The 18,448-nt window shown below is 43.2% G+C and overlaps 1 pseudogene; it reads right to left on the minus strand.

Annotated features, from left to right (window-relative positions):
* Positions 1-1,024: 1,024 nt before the first annotated feature.
* On the minus strand, positions 1,025-1,640 carry LOC130833169 (ras-related protein Rab-2A-like; annotated as a pseudogene).
* Between the last annotated feature and the right edge of the window lie 16,808 nt (positions 1,641-18,448).

Genomic DNA, 18,448 nt, shown 5'->3' on the forward strand with positions numbered 1-18,448 from the left:
TATGAAAGAGAAAAAAAAAGGGTTGAAAAACTGTCCTGCATGAAAAATATACTTAGAAATTATGTGAAAAAAAAAGAAAAAAGGAAACATTATTGTGTTTAAGGAAAGGTTAAAGTCCTCATAATGTACCATCTACATGGACATTCATTCCTCCTGGAGTCACTCAGGTGGAGGGAGTTCTTGCTTCTGCCCATCTCACTCATTATACTGTGTTTTTACCCAATAGCATGCATTAAGGCAAAGAAATCCTTTCCAGAAGAGGTCTTAAAGAAACTGTGGACAAAGAGCAAACTTTTGGCTTTAAAACAGGTTAACACATGCATAGCCTTTAGTAATGTAAATTAAGCATACTTCTCTTGGACTACTGACAGGAAAATATGAACATGCTCATTAACAATGTCAAAAAGTTTCAAATTCAGTGTCCAAGCAATTCCTAATGATGCTTTTGTAGCTTTAAGCTCTAGACAGTATAGAATTTACGCAAATGCATTGAAGAATTCAAGCTTGGCAAATTACATCCAAGCAGGTTATTAAACTATATATACAGAAAGTAAATGATAAATACAGAATTAAAACAGTCCTTCTGTTTTCCTGATAGCCTTGAAAATTGACAAACTTTTGAGGACAGTTTTATAATATTAAACATTAGGTAACCACAGGTGTGGGGAAACCGAACTACACAAACTGATTTAAAATACTCAAGATGACTTTGCAGTGTTTAATACAATTCAGTTAGTAGGTAAAGCACAAGACATCATTTAACAAAAATGGTCATATCGATTGACCTAGAAATCAAATGCAAATAGATATGAATACAATCCCCCAAATCTGTCTTTTTAAGGGAACATTAACCATTTATTCAAAGTTATACAAGAATTTGAAGGATTAAAGTCTTCTGTGACATAAAGCCATTTCGAATAATTTCATGTCTCAGCTGAGCAGGATGAGAGGGTGAAAGAATAGGTGAGTCGCCCCTTTTGGGCAGTGAGACAGTGAAAACACACACAACAGCAGCCTTCCCCGGCTTGCTGTCCTCCCTGACTGCCTGCGTGTGTGGCATTAGTAGCAGCATGCTGAGGGCCAACTTTAAGGCCATTTGCCTCGTTATTAATGTCAAAGAGGCCTTCTTGGATTTTTTCATAAATTTATTTTGCTGTATTAATAAATGCCTCTTCTACATTAGAAGCAGTCATAGCAGAAGCTGCCATGAAGAGAAGTCCATGTTCTCATGCAAAAGCTTCACCTTCTTTTCTTACTTCTCTTCTAGATTCTAAATCACATTTATTTCCCATAAGCGTAATGACCATGTTGGAATTGGAATGCTGGCGGGCATCTTCTAACCAGGTTGTCAAGTGGTTGAATGTGTCTCTCCTTGTAATATCATACACTAGTAAAGGGCCTGCTGCACCTCTGTACTATGACCTTGTGATGGAACGAAAGGACTCTTGCCCTGCCGTAACTCATATCTGAAGTTTTATCTGTTTTCCATCAATAACTATCACTCGAGCACCAAACTCTACACCAATAGTTAGGTCAGGCACTGGATGAAACCTCTTGTCTGTAAACTGTAGCAATAAGCATGATTTACTAACACCTGTGTCACCAATGATGATGTAGTTGAAGACATAGGCATTCACCATGGCAGCGGCCTCTCAGTGCCAGGGCATACGGCTGCTCCTCCTGCTACTGCTTCTCCTAATCCGTGCACCTCACCACCAGTGCAGGCACCATGAGGCCTCCAAACACCAGGCCCTGCCCACCGCTGCCACAGCCGAGTGTGAGGGCCAGAGAGGAAGCTGTACAAACCGACACCAATGGAGTCCAGGGAGACAGCGCCCTGCAGAGCCCACTCAAACAATAAGAGCCGCCTTGGCGCCTCTGCCCTGCCTTCACGCTGACCTGGAAGTGCTGCCTATTTCATTTATTTCTGCTCTGATCTTTATGATTTCTCTCCTTATACTATCTTTGGGTGTTGTTTGCTCTTCTTTCTCTAGTTTCTTTAGGTGTAAGTTTAGATTGTTTACTTGGGATTTTTCTTGTTTCTTGAGATAGGATTGTATTGCTATAAACTTCCCTCTTAGAACTGCTTTTGCTGAATCCCATAGGTTTTGGATGGTTATATTTTCTTTGTCATTTGTCTCTAGATATTTTATGATTTACTCTTTGATTTCTTCAGTGATCTCTTGGTTATTTAGTAGCGTATAGTTTAGCCTGCATGTGTCTGTGGTTTTTACCGTGTTTGTTTGTTTGTTTGGTTTTCTGTAACTGATTTCTAATTTCATTGCATTGTGGTCAGAAAACATGCTTCATATGATTTCAATTTTTTTGAATTTACTGAGACTTGATTTGTGACGCAAAATATGATCTATCCTGGAGAATATCCCATGTGCACTTGAGAAGAATGTGTAATCTGCTGTTTTTGGATGGAATGTCCTATGGATATCTATTAAATCAAGCTGGTTTATTGTGTCATTTAAAGCTTGTGTTTCCTTGTTAATTTTCTGTGTGGATGATGTGTCCATTGTTGGAAGTAGGGTGTTAAAGTCCCCCACTATTCTTGTGTTGCTGTTGATTTCCTCTTTCATAGTTGTTAGCATTTGCCTTATGTATTGAGATGCTATTATACTGGGTGCATATATATTTATAATTCTTATCCCTTCATTTGGACTGATCCCTTGATTTTTATGTAGTGTCCTTTCTTGTCTCTTGTGACTTTTTAATATTAAAGTCAATTTTATCTGATATGAGTATCACTATTCCAGCTTACTTTTGATATCCATTTGCACGGAATACCTTTTTCCATCCCCTCACTTTCAGTCTGTATGTGTCCCTAGGTCTAAAGTGGGTCATTGTAGACAGCATATGTATGGGTCTTGTTTTTGCATCCATTCAACCAGTCTGTTTCTTTTGATGGGTGCATTTAGTGCATTTACATTCAAGGTAATTAATGATATGTATCATCCTATTACCATTTTCTTAATTGTTGTGTTTTTGTTTTTGTAACTCCTTTTCTTCTCTTCTGTTTCCCACTTAGAGAAGTTCCTTTAGCATTTGTTGTAAGGCTGGTTTGGTGGTGCTAAATTCTCTGAACTTTTGCTTGTCTGTAAAGCTTTTGATTTCTCTATCGAATCTGAATGAGGTCCTTGCTGGGTAGAGTATTCTTGGTTGTAGATTCCTCCCTTTCTTTGCTTTAAGTATGTTGTCCCACAACCTTCTGGCTTGCAGAGTTTCTGCTGAGAAATCAGCTGTTACCCTTATGGGTTTCCCTAGTATGTTATTTGTCGTTTTTCCCTTGTTGCTTTTAATAACTTCTCTCTGTCCTTAATTTTTGTCAATTTGACCACCATGTATCTTGGCATGTTTCTCCTTAGGTTTATCCTGCCTGGGACTCTCTGCACTTCCTGCACTTGGGTGGCTGTTTCCTTTCCCATGTTAGGGAATGTTTTCAAATATAATCTCTTCCAATATTTTTTCAGGTCCTTTCTCTCTCTCTTCTCCTTCTGGGACTCCTATAATGCGAATGTTGGTGCATTTAATGTTGTCCCAGAGGTCTCTTAGGCTGTCTTCAGTTCTTTTCATTCTTTTTTCTTTTCTTTTCCACATCAGTGATTTTCACCATTCTGTCTTCCAGGTCACTTATTCACCCTTCTGCCTCAGTTAATCTGCTATTGGTTCCTTCTAGTATACTTTTCATTTCAGTTATGGTATTGCATATCTCTGTTTGTTTGTTCTTTCATTCTTCTAAGTCTTTGTTAAACTTTTCTTGCATCTTTTTGATCATTGCATCTAGTCTTTTGTCAAAGTCTTGTATCATCTTCACCATCATTATTCTGAATTCTTTTTGTGGAAGGGGCCAGTCTCCTCTTCATTTAGTTGTTTCTCTAGAGTTTTATCTTGTCCCTTCATCTGCCACAAGTGCTCTGCCTTTTCATTTTCTCTATCTTTCTGTGGCTGTGGTTTTCAGTTCCACAGAACCAAGTACTGCTGATATTGCTTGATCCTGCTATCTACCCTCTTGTGGAGTAAGCTATCTAAGAGGATTCCTGTGTGCTTCCTGATGGTGGGTTGTGCTGGGTGGATGGAGCTTAGTAAAATTTTAATCTGCTTGTGTGCCAAAGGGTGTGGATGTTTTCCCACCTTGTTAGTTGTTTGGCCTGAGGCTACGCAGCACTGGAGCTTGCAGGCTCTTTGGTGGGGTTAATGGTGGACTCTGGGAATGCTCGCACCAATGAGCACTTCCAAAAACCCATGCTTCCAGTCTCCCTGTCCACTCAGTGAGCAGAGGTTGCCTCACCTCTGCAGGCAACCTTCCAACACCACAGGTAGGTATGGTTCAGTCTCCTATGGTGTCACTGCTCCTTGAGCCTGGGTTCTGGTGAGCACACTATTTTTTGTGTGCCCTCCAAGAGTGGAGTCTCTGTTTCTCCCAGTCTAGTCACAGTCCTACAATCAAATCTCGCTGGCTTTCAAAGTCTGATTCCCTGGGGATTCCTCCTCCCATTGCCGGACCCCCATGTTGGGAAGCCTGACGTGGGGCTCAGAATCCTCACTTTAGTGGGTGAAATTCTGTGGAATAACTGTTCTCCAGTTTGTGAGTCACCCAACCAGCATTTATGGGATTAGATTTTCACACAATTGCACCCCTCCTACTGTCTCATCATGGCTTCTCCTTTGTCTCTGGATGTGGGGTGTCCTTTTTGGTGAGTTCCAGTGTCTTTCTGTTGATGATTGTTCAGCAGTTAATTGTCATTTCAGTGCTCTTTCAAGATGGATGAGTGCACATCCTTCTCCTCCACCATCTTGAACCATCTTCCCCAAGAATCAAATATTGATCTTTTGATTACATTACACTGAGATTCAGGGACATGACACTGACCAGGAATAGGGAGTCTCACAAATGGAGTCCCTGATCTGGACATGTAAGGCATGATATATATATTTTTTAATTTCAATTTTTTCCTATTGAGAGTCATGAAATATCCCTGGAGTTCATACTGCCCAACTTCCCTGGAGAAATCCAGTGAGGGCTGCCACCAGCCATCCCACCTCTGCTCCCCAGCCCCTTGCATTGCACTCTACACATTGCCCCCCAGCATATATAGGAGAGGTGAGCCTGGACTTACCCTGGGCATGTTTGCTCCATATACTCCCTGGGGTGCAGGACACCATGGTAACCAAGAGGATGAGAAAGGCTAAGCACAGGCACAGCTGGCTCATCTTTGAGGCCTTTCAGTAAGGCTTCTCAGGAAAGCTGGGAGATGCCAGAGCTTTTCCAAACTCAGCTGAGGGGTGGGATCAGGCGATGAGGACAGGAGTGAGGAAGGGGAGGAGCTCCGTTCAGCCCTGTTTATTGTTACCTCCCCATATAACCATGCTTCCTTCTTCTGTGTGCTGCAGCCAATTCCCTGTGATGTCACTTCTCACACTTGACTATGCCCTTGCATCTCATGTAAACACACATTGTGATTTCATGGGTGGAATTCTATCCAATATGTTGATTCAGGGAGCATTCTGGCACCTAGACCAATGCGTGGCAGGTGACGGACAGTCAGTGTGTGGATGAAAGCAATTCAAAGGTATGATAAATACTCAGCAGTGTGTTAGCTCAGGTCCTCCTTTTCAGCATCTCACAGTTGTCATCCCACGTGGGCATCAATATCCTTCCCCCCCACGTTTTCCTTTCTAACTCAGAAGACAAAAGTGACACAGGACAACTTCCAGCGATCTTTGCCACAGTTTCTCCACTAGATAGACACTTGCTGTTTACCTGGCACTCTGGTCCAGGCATAAGCTGAAGTTGAAAGAGCTGATGTCCTCCTGTGTAGCAAACCTGTTCTGGGTAGAAAAGAAAAGTAAGTGGTGTGGGCAGTGGGGAAGCATGGACCTGAAAATGTCTCCACAGCATGACCTCCCACCCCCATTACCTGATTTCAAAAACAGGATAATTTCCTTCCTGAGTGGACCTCAGGGGAGCTTGGAAAGTTGTCTACAACAGCCCCCCTCTTCCTGCTCTCTATTCCAGTGATTTTGGAAATATAGGACTTTGATTTGGGTACCTACTTTGCTTTTACTAACTTTGTGTACTAAGGACTTAAGTCTCCCAGAGCTCTCTGTCTTCAAATGTTGCAAGATCAATTCTGTCTGCATCATGGAATTTCATTGGAAGCAGTGGAGGCAAAACACCTACGAGGGGAGTTAAAACTTATCCTCATTCGAGCTGTACGATTCCACAGGCAAACTGTGGGTAATTTTTGACCCACTCAGAAGTCCAACTAGTTTGGAAGCAGAAGAAGCAGAAGCAGAAGCAGAAGCAGAAGAAGGAGGAGGAGGAGGAGGAGGAGGAGGAGGAGGAGGAGGAGGAGGAGGAGGAGGAGGAGGAGGAGGAGGCAAAGGCGAAGGTGAAGGCAAAGGCAAAGGCGAAGGAGCAGGAGAAGAAGAAGAAGAAATTATCGCAGATAAAAGTGAGGTTCTCCTATGTGTGAGTCATTATCCTAAGAACTTGCCATGTACTAGCTCATCTAATCCTCAAAATCCTAAAAGAGGGGAGAGGAACTGGTGAATTTTTCTCATGTTACAAAGGAGGAAACGGAGTTAACAAGAAATAAAGTTATTTGTCTAAGTGTTTGGAGTGTAGAGAGAGGATTTGAATCCAGAAATCTGGTTCAGAGTCTGTGCACATGTACTCTGCTGTGTTGTAAGCTGTAAGCTATAGTGCCCATATGAAGGCTTACACACCCACTATCTCTTCACTCACTGCCATATATTCACTCCCAGTGACCACCACTTAGCACTGGAGTCCCCTCAACTCACTCATCCACACATATTCAAGCAATTCTCCACTCACACACACAAACACACACACACACACACACACACACACACAGATTGTGCTGCATTTCCATGGTCAAGGAGAACGGAGCTGGGCTCAATGCCCAGAAGACCCAGGAGCAAAGCCAGCCAAATATCAGACACACACAGTGCAGGTGATTAGCTGCAGGGAACAGGAGGGACTGCCTTCCTGGCAAAAGACAGCCTTTCCCTTCAGAAGGGCTGATGCTCTCAATACAGAGCTGCCTCAGGGGGCAAGGGCACACACAAAACACTTCATGGTGTGTGGAGGGTCTGCTCTCTCCTGAAACATTTCACATACATGATTTCATTTAGCCTCATGTCAGTCTACATCCGGTATTCCCATCCCATTTTCCAACCAGAAAGGCTCACAGACGTCAAGCAACTTGCTCAGGACCCACAACCAGCAGGTGGCACGATCAAGATTCTAGTTCAGGAGGCCCTCTGGCCCTGCGCATCTCCTGCTTCAGTTTGTGCAGAGAACAACAGAGACTCTCTCTTGTGGCAGATACTCTTCTTTTCTCTCCCCTATCCTCTCTCATCTGTCTTTCTGTCTCCTAATGTCCTCCTCTCCTGGTCCTCCTCCCTCTAGTCTGGGTTAGATGCCCCCAAATTCCGAAGGACCCTGATGGACCCCTCTTCGCACAACCTACCACCTCCTCCTGCTCATGAGTGACTGAGAGTTCTAATTTCTTCCCAACCCATGTGGACATCTTCAGAGAAATCACAAGGCAGGAATATCACAGGGCTTGTATTATGGACAAAGACCGCTGATCCCAACACTGTAGACTCGATGTCATATCTCTGCTTCTAGTCATCCATATATCTCTATGAAAAAGAGAATTTTGGATTCCATGCTCCCAAAGGCCACTTTGTGAAATGGATGGAATGCACCCAAGGCAGGCAGAAGATATTTAGATTTTTGTGATGCTGTGCCCTGTGAGATGTACATTCAGATACAAGTCATGGGTGCCCATTGTCTTGCCATGTGATACAACAGCACCTCACTAGTTAGACCTACACAGTCTTCCCCCATAAAAGTGGTGTCACAAATTCTGTTTCTTTAGTAATATTTTAAAGATTAGAAAAGAAGCGCATAAAGAAGCTCAAATATTGTTAGAATATATGTATTGTTAGCTCACACATTACAATGTACAATTTACAAAATTTGCCAGGATTTAAAAGTGGGGGATTTCATATAAAAGTATATTTCTAGTGTTGGTGGAAGAATGGAAGGATCTAGAAACACAGTCCTGCACTTTAACAAGGGCTGTGGATCCTAAACTTAAGTAAGCATCAGACTCACTCAGCCAGTTGTTCAACAGAGATTTGAGATCTCCCCCCATCCCCAGAATTTTGATTCTCTAGGACAGGGGTGGGACCTGAATTATTCCATCTAACAGGTTTCCAGGGCTGCTGATGGTGCTGTTAAAGGGACCACACTGTGAAAACCATGAACTATGCCAAGTAGAGTTGCTCTCTTCTCATGAGGGGAGTGTTCTCTCCAGTTTCCATAATCCCCACCAGGCTTTGTTGTCCAGCCTGCCACCACTCCCACTCCAAACACTTCCATCTTCATCACTCACCTCAACTGTAATGAATTTAAAATTGTGACTTGTGGGCTGGAATCACAGTAAGTGTTCACTAAAAGGTAGCTTCTTCTTATTTAACAATCTTATGGAGTAAGTATTATTTTTCCTATTTGACAGATGAAGAAACTGAAGTTCAGCTAAGGGAAAGTGACTTGCTAGAGAAGAAATAGCTGAAACTCAGAAGGAAGATGATCCCCCAAATCCTGTTACTCATGTGGCCCCAGTCTTTCAGTGTTACAAATACACAAACACACAAACATCACACATGAACATCTATCTGATATTAACATAGATGTTGCATCAAAGTTTATGGACATGACTACATGAGTTAAAATCATACCTATCAAGAGAGGGAAGAAGGAGATCTTGAAATGGCTGGTTACGTGAGTCTGCTGCAGATCTGCACACTCTACAGTGACTGTAACCAAGTGAACATTGAATTTCTGAGAAATTCCCAGGAACAAAGAGGGTGCCTTTCACCAAACAGTAGAGCTTTCTCATCTTGGACTGTTGCACCTATTCAAATTCCCTTCTCTCCAGGGAAACTAATCTCTCTGAGTACGTGGTCTATTTTTGACTCTGTCACTTAGCATTTGTCTCTCCATTTCCTGATACAGTATCCTAATTTTGCTTAGGCAATGACTCTTTGCCAGGACAGGAGGGATTTATGTGCCTGTCAAAGTGCCTGCCCTATGCCTAGGCAAAGTGTGGCCAATCAGATGCTCTCCCCAGAATTGAACACTGACCAATGAATCACAAAAGATCCCAAAATGGAGATAATGCAGAGGTGGCCTGAGAAGACCCTGGATCTTCCTTGCTTACCACATTTTCGAAGCTGGGATTTTTAACACTCCCTTCAGTCCATAAGCTGAATTAAATCAGTTTGTGCTGTGGGTGCCAACAGACAATTCCAGGAGTATCTCACTGAAGGTCACAATCAGGAAGGGAGAATAGATCCCCACTATATCCCCACAGTGTTCTCACAAATTCCTTCTCTGCTTCCATTAGCCAGAGTCAGTTTCTGTTGCTCACAACCAGCGAGATCTGATGCCTTCACTACAAAGTTCCTCATTTCTCATTCCAGTGGCCTTTTCTCAGCCAACATCCTCCTCTAACTCACAGGTAAGTCTCTCCTGGCATAAATGCAAAGAAAATTCTTTACAAAATTTTTGGCAATTGGCCTCATCATGAAAAATGTTGAAAAGAAGAGCTCCACTATTTGAACAACTTTCTGTTTCCTCTGGTGAATCTGCAGGGCTTTTGAAGGCACAGCTTTCAAATGACTTTTAAGGAAAACCATGGGAGACAGAGAGTGTTGACGTTGAATCCCAGCTCCTGCAAGTATTGGTTATGTGACCATAGAAAAGGGCTGAAACGTCTGAGCTACATCTTGTATGACTTTAAACAGAAGAAAAACTTATTAAGATTGTTGTGATGTTTAGAGATGAAGATGTGTGCAGGGCGTGGCACATAGTAGGTTATCAATAAGTGTTAACAGGAATTTTGTATTATTCATTCGACTTCTCTCAGTGTTACTTACACTGCTTGTGTTTTCTTCACGGCTTTCTCCATCACACCCTGATTCCTTCACATGTTTTTATGATGGTGGAAACTTTTTACCATATACATAAGGGCAGAGCACACTATTGTAAAACCCAGGTACCAGGCTCCAATAGTTACTGTTATATGGTGAGTATTCTTTAACTTGCCTAACTTTTTAAACTCTTTGTTGCTAGACATTTTGAAGCTAATCAAAGGCATCATACCAATTAATCTTAAATACTTCATGAAGGTGATAGAAATGTTTACATGCTTCCTATATCGTGGCATGCCTAGCACCACCAATAATAATGTCCCTGAAAGCAGCTGGTTTAATAGTCTTTTCCATTTGACCATCCCCCACAACCCTAACATTCTCTATGACAAACAAGCAGTTGGTTTGCATTCTTGACCTTGCAGACTGAACTGTGATGACCTTTCTCACAACTGACTCAGAGCCCTTCCCATCCCAGCAGCTTCTCAGCCTGATGTCTATCTGAAGCCCCAAAACAAAGGTCCCAGCCTGACCCACAAGCTCAGGTAATACTGCAACACCAACACTGGGGAATCGAGGTCTTTAGGTATGTCAGCTACCACGAGAGGTGGAAGAGGAAAATCTTCCTCAGCAAAGAAGAATGAATGAAGGACTGGTGGCCACACAGGGACCCAAGGATAAGGAAGGCAGCATGGTAGGGTGGGAGGGAAACGGCTCAGGAAAGAGGTGGAGCTCAGAAGACCACACATCACTCACACCTGCACAGGGTCTTTTCTCCTCGCTGCCTCCCAGAAGATGTGGCTACAGTGTCTTGTGAAACCACACACTGAGCACATCGTCCTTGTGCCAGCTTGGGAGAAGGTCACACCTCAAATCTACATCACGATAATCTGAGTCTATGCACATGCTTCCCCTATCTCGGATGGGAACACTATTCAGCCACCCTACTGAGAAGGGTTCTGTCTTTATCCTCAGCCTCAGACCTAGGCTTCGAAATTTCACTTCTTTCTTGCTGGTCATTCCAGTCCCGGGGTGGACTGTGGTTGCATATTTCTGGGAAAGTCTAGGATCTATTAAGAAGAGTTTTGTCCAGGTCTAGGGCCTCAGAGATGTCAGTCAGCAAGTTCCTTTCTTGTTGCAGAGAACCTGGGCAGAGTACTCCCCCGAAAGTCTGAAGATTGAGGAGGAACCATGCACAGCTGTGCTGTGGCTTCTTCTGAAACAGTTCGGTCTGCTCTGAGTTCTTCCCAACCCTCCCCTCCTCAGCAGAGCCCTGCCTCTTTTCCTCCCACGCCTTCCCAATGGGGCTACTTGGCTTACTTTTGTCTCATCCAGTGGGTTCCAAACACCATGACAGCAAGTCAACCCTTTATCCCTCACACTTACCACAGTTCTTGGCAGAAAGAAGACAGTCCATAAATATTACAGGAAGCATGGAATGAATGCAGGAGCACATTGCTCATGACCCATGTAACTATAGAGCCTATGTTTTGAAGCCAGGATTCTTGGATTAACCCTCACCCTCCATGCATTCTCACCTTCATCCCCCTCCCCACCATCACTACTCTCCCTGTGGGTGGCCAAGGTGGAATTTCTGGTATCTAGTTCTTAGCATCAGTGGTCACAGAGGCCTTTTCAATAAAAAAGCTCCTTTCCCCCATAATGTTGTTGCAGATTTTCCTTTCTGTGGCTTCATATAGTCTGCCTTATATTTCAATAAATTCATATTCAAATTACACTAACTGGAGTGGATTCTGTTGTTTGTCACTAAGAACCTTAACCAATAGGGTCCCTGGAAATGCCTGTTGTTCTCACTATTCTGCAGAGCAGTGGGCATCTCCCCTATTCCTGTCCTCAGATTGGGCCCTACCAGGTATATGAACCAAACCCATGACAGCACCACCGACCTCTTATTGGCCACCGCAAGCTACACAAAACCCAGTTGCCAGACACCTCAGAATGAAAGCTTCTGTTCTTTACTTCTTGGGCCCCCTCAAATTGGGGTCAGGCTGTTTTCCTGGACTCTCAGAAGGAGAAACGAAGGAGCATGAGGCTTACCTGTCCATTTTTCCAAGGAATGCCCTTGCCTGAGGTCATGTTTGGGGAGGGGGCTTCTTACACTAGAAGTGCAACTACCCTTTTAGTGTCCTAGTATCTGTGTTAGAATTTTGCCTACATTCTTCTACTAATCCTCCTAAGAATCCTTCAAGGGAGGAAACTATCACATGAAAATGTCACTTATCTGCTGTATGAGTTTCTTAACACAGCAGGTCCCAGCTCTCCCAAGTAGAGCAACTTTGACAATATTTTCATGCTCCTGCCTCTGGGAAGACATGGAATGGAGGCACTTTTGGAGAACAGAGAGTGTCTCTTTCACTACACTGGAGGAAATTGAGGCATGAGGTCAACAACAAGCATAGTATGGAAATAAACAAGAGCACAAATGGTGTTGGTGATGTTACTCACTTCCTTGTAGTCATGGGGAAATTTCTCAACATCTCTGAGCTTTATTTTCTTTAAGTATAAAATAAGAATAATGATTGCAGTTAATAATATTTCCAGCCAGAAAGCACTAGAAACTTTCCCTTTCCTAGTTGAACTGGTTCAGATTTATTACTGCCGCAAGGAATACAAATCACCTTCAAAACAGTGTGATATCTCATAAAGAGAATGTGAGAAAGGACTTATAGGATGTGGGCTTGTATTAGTTGATACGGGGGAGGGTTTCAAGAAGCTGGCTCTGCTCTGAATGTCTGCTGTCAGGAAGTGGGGCCATTCTCTGAATGGGTACTTGTAAAGGAAGTCTAGATAGAGGTGAGTGTTGTACTTGGTAATGAAGTAGCTGTCACTAAGGGTAGGGTGATGCCAGGTCATTTTCATGGTTTGTGTAATTTAGCTCGTTTTGTATGTGTGCAAACATGATTACCAAATGTCCTATTGTTCTCTTGATCCCTCAGGAACAAGGATGGCCTGGTCTCATGTTTAAGATTTGTGAAATGTTTATGTTGACCAGGAGAGCATAAGGCCTACTGTGATGCCAGGTCAGGTCTTGGAACTCAGAGGTTGCTTTTTTCATTCTCTATCACTCTTACAAAGTTGTGCTGAGAGTTGAAAAGGTATATTTGTTAAATTCTGTGTAAAAGTATTGACACAGCAACTTTTTAATGAATGTCACTTCAATAACAGTAATAGGAATACTATAATTATATAAATTATTGAAATTTTATTTATAAGTATTGATTTATAAGTGTAATTGGATAATGACTTGGTATTCATGAAAGGAGATTGGATTCCATAATTCCCTATGTTGTTGTGTGATCATGAGCAAGTCACATCACCCCTTGAGTCACAGATTCTTTCTTCATAAGGAGGATGATTGTATCCCCCTTCAGAATGCCCCAGGTTTGGGTCCTTTTGAGGATCATGTTGATTAGGCTGCTCAAGTGCTTTGAACACCACAGACTAAAGCAAATGGTCTAGAAACACGTAGAGTTTTCATTTCCTTGGCTCCAGAATGCTTTTTAAATTTGCTATCCATCGACTGTAGTAAACAAAGGAACAGTGACATTCTTGTTGGCCCAGCGGTGAAGAATCTGCCCTCTAATGCAGCAGGTATGGTTTGGATCACTGCTCTGGGAAGAACCCACATGCTGGGGATCAATTAAGCCCGTGGGCATCAACTATGTGTTCTGCCCTCTAGAGTCCAACAGCTATGTCTACTGAAGCCTGGGCACCTATGGAATCACAATCTGTGTTTCCACAAGACCCACAGGTATAGCCAACTCTGAGCCATGCTGTTACTGGGCATTTAACCCCACCAGGGAGAAGCAGTATGCACGTTTATAGGGGGAGATTTGCAGGAATAGCATTGACCCAGCTCCTCCCCTTCCTCACTCTTCTCCTTATCGCCTCTTCCCATCCCTCAGGTGGGATGTGAAAAGTTATGTCAGTTCCTATCTTTCCTCAGATCCCCTCCTGCAAGGCTCAGAATCTAAGCAAGCTCTGTCTCTCTGTTTCTCCACTCATCTTGCTGGGCACCTTGGTGGCCACCACCCTAGGGAGACAAAACAGCAACCAGGAACAGGTTAAGTCCCTGCTCACATTTCCCATATACGACATGGAGTGGGGAGAATGAGGGAAGTCCACTAAAGGGGCTGAAGAACAGGGGTTGGGGCAGTGCTGCTGCCCTCTCTTGATTTTTCCAGGGAAGTTGGGCAGTTTTCACTCTAGGGACACTTCCACAATCTCAAAAGTAATCATTACATTTCAGCTTTTAATAAAAGTAATGCACTGAACCCTAGCAGATCAGGGACCTCAACTCTGAGACTTTCTATCCCTGATCACTGCCTTGTCCCTGAACTTTACTTTAATATATAGAAAAATCCATGTTTGATCCTTGTCCTGGTTCCTAGAACAGACCTCCTGAAAGTCTTACAATTTACTCTTTTCATAGGACATGAGATGAGTCTAGGATGGCACCCTAGATAGCTTCTGGATGGGACTGGACTCCAGAAGGTCTACCTGGTGATTACAGGGTTAGAACATTAAACTCCCAGCCCCTCTGGAGAGAGCTGAGGGTGCAGAGGTTGAGTTCACTCACAAAAGGGCAATGATTCAATCAAATTGCCAACCTCGAATCTTCAATTAAAACCCATAATCCTTGGGTTCAGAGAGCTTCAGGGGAGGTGAACATATCCAGGAACTGTGAGGGGTGTATCCTGAGAGCATATGGAGTCTCACCACCCCCACTACCTCTTTGCCCTGTGCATCTCCTGCCTAGGGTTTTCCCAAAGTTTTATCCTTTATAATAACTTGAGACAGTAAGTAAAGGGCTTTCTTGAGGTCTGTGACTGGTTCTAATCGTTATTGACTATGGGAGGAGGGCTCATGGAACCACTGAATTCATAGAGAATTGGTCACATGTATGGGTGATCATGAGACTTGTGATCAACACTTGAAGTAGGGGCTGACCTCAGGGGCAGAGTCCTCAACCTGTACAGTGTGTGCTACCTCTGTGAATTAAGAATCAGAAGTGAATTGACTTGTGGGATGCCCAGAGGGTGTTGGCGAATTGGTTGGTATTGGTACAGACACAACATATTTGCTGGCAGGGACGAAACTCGGACATACTCTCCTCTATAATTTGTGTCCAGGGTGACATTTGGGGACAGGGGATGACTGTATGTGGACAGTATACTCAGAAGTCCTTACTGCTTATCTGCATTAATAGGTTCTTCATTAATAAGGTTGTGACATGATGGTAGGTTATCCTGATCCTACGACCCACATGCCTCATGTCCTGAGACAAGTGATCAGTAATTTCCTCTCCTGGACAGTGGGACCATGTGATACAACTTCTTTGAAAGGATTACCAATCATGAATATAAAGAGTGTACCCATTTCATGGTCAATGTTGTCCATGGTCCATCAAAATATCTTCATCCAAAAATTTGTCTACCTTCATTTCCTCACCAACTCACCAAAAAGAAATTTATGTCAAGCAATGACCATTTCTCATTTATGAAACTAAGCAGAAAGGAAAGTGTTGGTGAACCTCTTCCATTCCTGAGGCAACTACAGGGAGAGCAAGAAAAGCAGTACTTTTGCAAGTTTCCTGTGTGGGCAAGACTGTTTTATACAAGCTGGAACAGTATTAGTCAAATGCAGCCCTACAACTTGTCCACCAGTCAGACTATTATTGTATTTTCCTATTAGGATAGAGAATGTTAGAAACAGTCTCATAATTATATAGACATACCCTACCACCAAATAGAAATGTCACCTGCAGGAATTTTGGTCTATCCTGTCTCTTCAATGACTGCGCACTTGGCATCAGTATGAAAGGGGAGATTCATTTCCCCGACAAAACTTTATCAAATATTTATGATTCTTGTCCTCAGAAAGCATAGCTCTTGGTGTAGGGAAATAGCTGAAAGAAAACTTTGTAAAATTATCTTCCTTCTAGGCCGGAGGTAGAAAATATAGAAAGAGGAGCATATTCTGACAGGTCAAATGGTTGTTTTGAAGAATGAGAGTGATGGAGATGAAGGAGGCTGTGCTCCTTCTTTAGAGAGTTAGTGAAACCCACTGTGCTCAGAAGGCATTGAGAAAAGGCTGCCAAAACAAACAAACAAATAAACAAAAGCAAAACAAAGGAAAATTAAAGAACAACAACTACAAAATGCTTGATGTGTTTCAACAGCTGCAAGTCCAGGGTGGCTGGAGCTCAGTGGGTGGAGGGGAGAGGAGTGCAAGGGGATGAGCAGCGAGGCTATCGAGGCAAGTCATGAGGAGCCTTCTAGGATTTTATAAGAATCATGCTTTGTCTCTGAGAGAGATGGGAAGTTAAGGAGAGATTGGTCATGGGAGCAGTGGGATAGGGCTCAAGTTGTGTCTGAGTTCCTGCGGCTGCAGTTTGGAGAGTGGCCTCGAGGGGCGAAGGCCAGAAACAGAGGCCCAGGTGAGCAATGATGGACCATGGGCCTATGTTTTTCCCTGGGTCCATCCCAGTACTCAAATACATGAATGCCTTAATCTGTGGAGGTGTCTATGGAGGCATCATCACAAATCATGATTCATTAAATTTGTAGCCATTTGTCATTGATTGAACCTCCAAATCCTCTCCCCTCCCTGAGGTGTGGGGCCAGGGAAACGGGGAAGGTTGGAAGGAAAATTCCCATCCTCTAATCAGGCAGTTGGTTCCCCTGGAAACCAATCCCCATTCTTGGAGTAGGTAGTGGTTTTCAAAAAGTCACCTCCCTCACATAAAAAAAGACTCCTGTTTGGATCTCATCTTTTTTAAACTTCAAATATTATAGGAGCTCCCTTGTGTCAGGAATGTGATGACGGGGGGAAGGTTGGGGAAGCAAGTCTTTAGGCGGAAGGACAGTGAATTCAGTTTGGTCAATGCTCAGTTCACGGTGCTTGTAGAACACTTAGGTAAAGATATTGGATAGATATAGATTCTTTCATTCATGAGTTCATGAAATGTTTATTAGGGAACAATATGTGAAGCCTGAAATCATTGATCAGACTCCATGTCTTCAAACTCACGCTCTTCCAGGTTACTAGGTGTGTGGCCAATTCAGCTTGTGAGAACTTTACATTTGTGAGTGCAGAGAGACCTTGAACAGTGACCACAGAGGCGGAATCCTCCTCCCATTTACATAGGAGGAACCACAGGAGCGTCAGAAAAGGTGGGGATTGAGGGTACCTCAGAAGATAATAGTAGCAGAGTGAGTTCCCTGTCTTGATGTGCTGGTAAAAGTCACTGAGTTGATCAGAGTTGCAAAGTAACTCTGAGAGAAGTAAAATTCATAATACAAAATGCCAGTTACCACTTATTGACAACCTACTACGTGCCAAGCCCTGCACAGAAATCTTCATCGCCAAACAACACGACAATCTTAATTAAGTTTTTCTTCTGCTCAAAGTCATACAAGCTGAAGCTCAGAGGTTTCAGCCTTTCTCCAACGTCACAAATCCAGTACTGATGGGCTGAAATTCAAAATCAACATTCTCTGTCTCCCTTGATTTTCCTTAAAAGAGGTTCGAAAACTGTGCCTTCAAATCTCCACAGATGCACCAGAGGAGACTCTAAGTTCATCAAATACTGGAGCCCTGCTTTTCATCATATTTCATGATGTGAACAACAGGAAACAAGTGTTGTAAAGAATTTTGTTTGCATGTATGCCAGGAGAGACTTACCTGTGAGTTGGAGGAAGATGTTGGCAGAGAAAATGCCCCTGGAATGAGAAATGCGGAACTTTGAGTGACTCTGGTGAAGGCATTGGTTCTCACGGGTTGTGAGCAAGAGAAAATGACTGTTGCTGATCGAAGAAGAGAAGGAATTTATAAGAAGAGTGTGCGGGTGTAGTGGGCATCCATTCTCCCTTTGTGACTGTAACCTTAAGCAAGATCCTCCTGGATCCTTCTATTGGCACCCACAGCACTAACTGATTTAGATCAGCTCTCAGTCTGAAGGGAGTGCTAAAAAATCCCAGTATGGAAAATATGGTAAGCAAGGGAGAACCAAGGTATTCCCAGACCACCTCTGAATCACCTCTATTTGGGATGTGTTGTGAATCATTGATGAAGACAAAATTCCAGGGAGAGCATCTGATTGGCCACTCTATGCCTGGAGGTAGGGCAGGCCCTTTAACAGGCACCCCAATCCCTCCGCTCCTAGGTGGGGAAAGAGTGGTTCCTCAAGAAAAATTAGGCTACTTTACCAATAAAAGGACTAACAGAGGCTAGCTAACAGAGCAAATAATAGCCCATGTACCCAGAGAGAGAAGTTTCCACGGAGAGAAAGGAGTTAGAGTGGGTGCAACAGTCCAAGAGGAGAAAGCTCCATTGTTTGCTGCAAAGCACCCTTTTTGTTCCTGGGAATTTCTCAGATCTTCAATGTTCACTTTGTTACAGTCACCTTAGAGTGGGCAGTATGTAGTGGACACATGTAACTTCCCATTTC

The sequence above is a fragment of the Hippopotamus amphibius genome, chromosome 12 (assembly GCF_030028045.1).
Source record: "Hippopotamus amphibius kiboko isolate mHipAmp2 chromosome 12, mHipAmp2.hap2, whole genome shotgun sequence".
NCBI lineage: Eukaryota > Metazoa > Chordata > Mammalia > Artiodactyla > Hippopotamidae > Hippopotamus > Hippopotamus amphibius.